Source organism: Ovis canadensis, chromosome 10 (assembly GCF_042477335.2).
Source record: "Ovis canadensis isolate MfBH-ARS-UI-01 breed Bighorn chromosome 10, ARS-UI_OviCan_v2, whole genome shotgun sequence".
NCBI lineage: Eukaryota > Metazoa > Chordata > Mammalia > Artiodactyla > Bovidae > Ovis > Ovis canadensis.
Genome location: NC_091254.1, coordinates 25,680,696 through 25,687,696, shown reverse-complemented (window position 1 = coordinate 25,687,696; position 7,001 = coordinate 25,680,696). Strand labels below are relative to the sequence as shown.

Sequence of the window (7,001 nt, the reverse complement as noted above, 5' to 3'; positions counted from 1 at the left end):
CCGCGGAGCTTCTCACAGCACTTCCCATATGGTCTAGCGGTTAGGATTCCTGGTTTTCACCCAGGCGGCCCGGGTTCGACTCCCGGTATGGGAACGTGGTAATATTTTTCAGAAACTGACAGGCGAAACCGACTTGTTTTATTTCCAGTGGCTCTGGCTCTTTTTTTTTCTTGACACCCCCCCCCCCCCCACCGCCCCATCCAGGTGATTTTGGTGGAGAACGCGCCCTAGAGCCCTGCGGTGAGATCTGCGCTGCCTCGAGTGCGGAGCCGGGCGGGCGGGAGGAGCGGGTGCGCTCAGGCTGCCGCTGCTCGCGCGGGAGGCCGGCGGGGCAGAGGCGCGGGGCGCCGCTTCTCCCGGGGCCGTCCTCCCGCCGCTGCGGGCCCGGGCCGTCCCCTCCCCAAAGCTCGGGAGGCGAGGATTAACCCCGGCCTCGCCTTATCGGCCCCCAGCGCCCCCGGCAGGCACACACCCTCGCCTCGGACGGTCCCGAGCGACGCGGGGCGTGTTCGCCCGCGCCCGGCTCGGAGCCCCGAGTCATCGCCCCCGGGGTCTTCACTAGAAACACCCCGCCCGCCCCCCGGGCCCCCGACACAAAGCAGCCCCCGGGCGGGGTGCGGGCCGGGGACCCCCGACGGCCCGGGCGCGCTCTCCCGACCGCGCCGCTGCCGCCCGCCCGGCGCGGGTCCCCCCGGGGCGCCCGAGCCCCGCGCCGGGGGCACCCGGCTTGACATGTGGGGCGCCGGCCGCGGTTCACAGAAAGCACCCCAGACTCGGGAGCCGCAGACCTGAGTGCTTTGGCTCGGGAAGGGCGAGGGCATCCGTCCGGTTCTCCGCGCCCCCCTCCGCGCCCAACACACACACACGCGCGCGCGCGCGTTCTGCAGAAGAAAAATAACCACTGGGATGAGATGTCTTTCAAGAAGAAATGTGACTTCTCCAAAGGGTCTATAACGTTTTGAGCGCCGCGGCTAGCAAATGCTGGCGTGGTGGTGGGGCTCGGAAGAGAGAAAATTGGCCGGAGCCTGGGGAGGGGATGTTATAACAAAGTTTCACTGTATTTTTAAATATAGAAGCCCTGTGTTTATTACAAAGAAGGGGCAGCTGCGTCAGCAGCATGTGAGTTGTAAATGAAACAAAAGCATTATCTTAAATGCAAGCTGAAATGAGAAAATGGGGTGAGCTATATAATGTTTAGCCTATTGGGCCTCTGGGAACAAATGAAGCGGGAAGAAGTGGCTCTTGTGGATGGGTTTCTGGGCAGTGCCGTGACGAGCAGCAGAAACTTGAGTTGTACGTGCCTTCCCAAACTCTTGTTTTGATCGTTTTAGCTGTACAATGAGTTTTGGAATAATCTGTTAGTGTGATCTGCATGATTAAGGATTAATTATTTTCACATTGTAAATAAACTTCCACAGCTAAATATGTTTTAGATCGTCTCTATTAATTTAAATATTTGGACGTTTACACCAAGCACCCTCAGATATTTTGAAAGTTGACTGATGTTCACTTTTTTTTAATGTGAGGAGGTTGTGGAGAGAATACTAAACGTATATTTTGGCTCCTTTGATCAGTATAACTTTGTGTAGCTCTTTCACTTCCTTATGCTCTGGGTTTAGAGCCATAAATTCTTGATAAAGCGTATCACTCACAAACTTTAGAGCTTCAGGAATTGTTGAGCAATTCTTGTGTCAGTAATAAGAGTGGAAAAGTTTTGTTTAAATAGAGGATTGTGTCATTGTTCAGAAACCATTTACTGAGGCTCGAATTTGGAAGAAAGAAAAGAACTCTGCCTTAATTGTTTCCATAGTGCTTCATTCCTGATCTTGCATTTCCTAATGACTTGCTATTATACTGTACCAAATTGTGCTAAAATGGATGTGATTTTCAACTGAGTACCAGCTATAATTGCAAATGGCTTTATATGTACTGGAGAGTATGCTGAGAGGAGTAGTTTGATGACCGTTTCTCTATGTCCAAGACATAGACTTATAGGGCGTCCTCGGCGGCACAGTGGGTAAGAATCTACCTGCGAATGCAGCAGACATGGGTTCGATCCCTGGTCTTGGAGGATTCCACATGCCTGGGAGCAGTTAAGACTGTGTGAACAGTTAGAACTGGACATGGAACAACAGACTGGTTCCAAATAGAAAAAGGAGTACATCAAGGCTGTATTGTCACCCTGCTTATTCAACTTATATGCAGAGTACATCATGAGAAACAGTGGGCTGGAAGAAGCACAAGCTGTAATCAAGATTGCAGGGAGAAATATCAGTAACCTCAGATATGCAGGTGACACCACCCTTATGGCAGAAAGTGAAGAGGAACTAAAGAGCCTCTTGATGAAAGTGAAAGAGGAGAGTGAAAAAGTTGGCTTAAAGCTCAACATTCAGAAAACTAAGATCATAGCATCTGGTCCCATCGCTTCATGGCAAATAGATGGGGAAACAGTGTCAGACTTTATTTTTCTGGGCTCCAAAATCACTGCAGATGGTGATTGCAGCCATGAAATTAAAAGACACTTATTCCTTGGAAGGAAAGTTATGACCAACCTAGATAGCATATTAAAAAGCAGAGACATTACTTTGTCAACAAAGGTCCATCTAGTCAAGGCTATGGTTTTTCCAGTGGTCATGTATGGATGTGAGAGTTGGACTGTGAAGAAAGCTGAGCACCGAAGAACTGATACTTTTGAACTGTGGTGTCCGGAGAAGACTCTTTGAGTTCCCTTGGACTGCAAGGAGGTCCAACCAGTCCATCCTAAAGGATATCAGTCCTGGGTGTTCATTGGAAGGACTGATGCTAAAACTGAAACTCCAATACTTTGGCCACGTCATGCGAAGAGTTGACTCATTGGAAAAGACCCTGATGCTGGGAGGGATTGGGGGCAGGAGGAGAAGGGGACGACAGAGGATGAGATGGCTGGATGGCATCACCGATTCAATGTACATGAGTTTGAGTAAACTCTGGGAGTTGGTGATGGACAGGGAGGCCTGGCGTCCTGCAATTCATGGGGTCACAAAGAGTCGGACATGACTGAGCGACGGAACTGAACTGTGTGACGCAAATACAGAAGCCCAATCGCCCTGGAGCCTGTGCTCCACAACAGGAGAAGACACTGTGATGAGAAGCCCTCGCACTGCAACGTAGAGTAGACCATGCTCCCCGCAACTGGAGAAAGTTCTTGCAAAGCAATGAAGACCTAATGCAGCCAAAAATTAAAAAAAAAAAAAGACATAGATTTATATATTGTTGTGTACCAGGCAGAATTGGATAGGCCAGTGTCTGAGTTACAGAATTGCTTCAGGAGCATATGGGTGAGAAATCAGTTCTTCTCAGGGAAGAGGACTAGAGTCCCGACAAGGAGAGAAGAGTGTTTGTCCTGGACGTTGAAGAATGGGTTGAATTTCTCGTGATGGGGAATGTGTATCAAAGCTCAGCTTGTGGGTGGGGGGGAGTATGAGGCAGGCAAGTAGCCTGCTTGGGTGAGAGTACACAGTACCCAGAGGGAGCGTCACTGGGATCAGGTTGAGACATTAAAAGAGAGTTTTACCTGGATAACTTGACTGAGTAACAAGTTGTTTCGAGTTTGAGCAAACTCCAGGAGATAGTGAAGGACAGGGAAAGGTGGTGTGTTGTAGTCCATGGGGTTGCAAAGAGTCGGACACGACTGAGCGACCAAACAGCAACCCAAATTGTTTTAAGGGAGTGAAATTTATGTCAGTAGAGTTTTTAAAACATTTTTTGTCTCTTTGAAAAAACTAAATATAGCATAATATGTGAGAAACTTTTGTTGTTTTATAAGTCAAACTATATAGAAACATGTAGAACGTTTTGTGCTCATGTTTTATGTTTAGCAGTTAAGATACCAAGTTTTAACTAATGGAATGGAGAAAAATCAGTCAACTAGAATTACATTTAAAAGAAGCGATTCTAGGTTTAAATTATGAGAATGATCCGCATTATATTCTTACTGAGTTGCTTCATTGAAAATGACCTTAATATTCTAAAACAGAGCTGCTAGTTACTGTCTGGGAAGTATACACCTTAAATTGGTCAAGACTAGGTAATACATTGGTCAGGACCAGGTAATACTAGGTAATACATTTGTAAGGATTCACTCATATGCTTGTGCCTTGTTTCCAGAACACAATTGGTAGTCTTGTTTTACATGTTTTCTCTTGGGCCACACTAAAAAGTCATACTAAGTGATGTGAATTATCCAGATAGTCTCTGTACTATTTGCTACTGTTTGTAGCAGTTAGAATGTATGGCAGATCAGTAAGTGTTTGCATAAATGAGCACTTAAAGCAATATACGGGATTAAAAAATTATGATGTCATTTTAAAACCCGAAGACCTTTACCGTGGTCTCTGAGCTCAACATTGTCTGACCTCTGCTTGCCTCCCCAGTGCCACCTCCTACCTTGACCTTTTCATCGTACTTTAGCCACACTGGCTTCTTCCTTTTTGTCTCTTGAAAGTGCCAAACTTGTCCTTTTCCAGGTTTTGTATCTTGCTATTTGCACTGCCTGCAGCAGCTCTGCCCATCTCCCTCTTGTCGGTGTTACCTTATCAGAGAGACCCTGGGTACCAGAGAGTCTCCCTTTTCTGGTTACTGTCTAGTTACCTTATGCTGTTTTATTTTCTTCTTATCTAAAATAAACATTTTTGTTCCTGTTTATTTCTTGACTTGTTCTATTTAGAATATAAGCTCCATATATATATGCTTAGTCACTCAGTCATGTCCAGCTCTTTGCAACCCATGGACTGTAGCCTGCCAGGCTCTTCTGTCCGTGAGGTTCTCCAGGCTCCATGGGGTTCTCCAGGCGAGAATACTGGAGTGGGTTGCCATTTCCTTCTCCAGGGGATCTTTCTGACCCGGGGAATGAACCAGAGTCTCTTGCATTGCAGGTGGATTCTGTACCACTGAGCCGCCATGGAAGGCCTAAATTCCATGAGGGTGAGGATACTGTATAGTAAGATCACTTCTGTTTTGTAAGAGTCAAATGGTAACGAAGAAGTTGGTGCCCTCATACGTTGCTGGTGGAAATGTAAAATAGTGCAGCGACTTTGGGAAACTGGCTGTTCCCTCAAAATGCCAAACATAAAGTTACCATGTGCTGTGCTAAGTCGCTCAGTCATGTCCAACTCTATAACCCATGAACTGTGGCCCGCCAGGCTCCTCTGTCCATGGGATTCTCCAGGAAAGATTACTGGAGTGGGTTGCCATGCCCTCCTCCTGGGGATTGTCCTGACCCAGGGACTGAACCTGAATCTTACATCTTCTTGCATTGGCTCAAGTGAATTCTCTACCACTAGCGCCACCTTACCGTATGACCCAGAAACTCCACACCTAGGTATATACCCAAGAGAAATTAAAACATGTCTATACATAAACTTGTACACAGATGTTTACAGCAGCATTATTCATAAGCAGAAAGTGGAAGCAACCCAAATGTCCATCATCTGATGAATACATGTATCCATACAATCACATATTATTTGGCAATAAGAAAGGATATATACTGATATATACCACATCGTGGATCAATCTCAGGAACATTGTGCTAAACGAAAGAAGCCAGGTTCAAAAGACCACACCTGATATAATTCCACTTCTATGAAATGCCTAGAATAGGCAAATCTATAGAGAAGGGGGATCGATTATCGTTGTCTAGGACTGGAAGGAAGGAGGGAGGGGAACACAGAGGGATGGAGACTGCTACTCTAGGTGCAAGGTTTCTTCTTAGGATGACAGAAATATCCTGAAATTACATTGTGATGATGGTTGCATCATCTGTAAATATACTAAAAAGATTGAATTCTACTGCGTGGATGAACCTCATGGTTATATAAATGATATCTGAGGAAAACTTAAAAAGGATTGAGGCAATTAAAAAATATGGAATATTTTGTCTACATTTTACACTTACCGTTTGAATATTGAATATCTAAAAACGGAATGATTTAACACTACAGCTCTAGATAGTCCAGGAATGTAGCAAAGAGCTCAGTAAATAAGAGATGAAAGAGGTTAAAGTATACGGATAATTATGATACAGCGCATAGTGTGTTAAATGTCCAGAGGAGACCAAGCCAAGGGTTCCAGGGGTTTGAAGGTCTCTAAAACATCAGGTCTGGGTTTGTGTGAAGGAAGTGGGAAAAGGCCTCTAGGAGGCAGCATTTGAGATTGGCTTGGAAGGCTGGTTAGGCTTTGCTAGTAGAGGTGATTTGGTGGGAGGCAGGGCAATAAGGGGGCTTCCCTGGTGGCTCAAATGGTGAAGAATCTGCCTGTAATGCAGGAGGCCCGGAACATGGGAATGGCTTCCCTCTCCAGTGTTCTTGCCTGGAGAATCCCCATGGACAGAGGGGGTCACAAAGAGTCGGACACGACTGAGTGACTAAGACTTCCACCTTTTTCAAGGCAATGAGGAAGCAAACAGGAGCAGAGTTTCTTTAATAGTTGTTAGCACAGTTTGGCTGAACTGAATACAAGTTGTGTTAAGAATGGACTAGCCGCGGCAGTCAGAGAAGGCGATGGCGCCCCACTCCAGTACTCTTGCCTGGAAAATCCCATGGACGGAGGAGCCTGGTGGGCTGCAGTCCATGGGGTCGCTGAGTCGGACACGACTGAGAGACTTCACTTTCACTTTTCACTTTCATGCATTGGAGAAGGAAATGGCAACCCACTCCAGCGTTCTTGCCTGGATAGTCCCAGAGACGGAGGATCCTGGTGGGCTGCCGTCTATAGGGTTGCACAGAGTCGGACACGACTGAAGCGACTTAGCAGCAGCAGCAGCAGCAGTGGTGGTACTATAATAGCATAGTGTAAGACGGCAAAAATCGGCTCCGGTCTGTAGCAGACAGTGTCACCGGTGGCAGATCTCCTCTGAGGTCTTTATATCACCCCCCCGCCGCCCGCCCCCCAACCATTAGTGTGCTTCTCATGGCTCACTCTTGGAAAGAGTTGTATCCCTTACCAGCAGAGACCTGGAGGTG

The 7,001-nt window shown here is 46.9% G+C and overlaps 1 protein-coding gene and 1 non-coding gene across 2 annotated transcripts in view; both read left to right on the top strand.

Moving 5' to 3' along the window:
• The window catches only part of ELF1 (E74 like ETS transcription factor 1), a 117,812-nt gene that overhangs the window by 586 nt on the left and 110,225 nt on the right, over positions 1-7,001 (top strand). The window lies entirely within an intron of this gene.
• Positions 23-94, top strand: TRNAE-UUC (transfer RNA glutamic acid (anticodon UUC)). The gene has a single exon. It is a non-coding gene; the product is annotated as a tRNA-Glu (tRNA).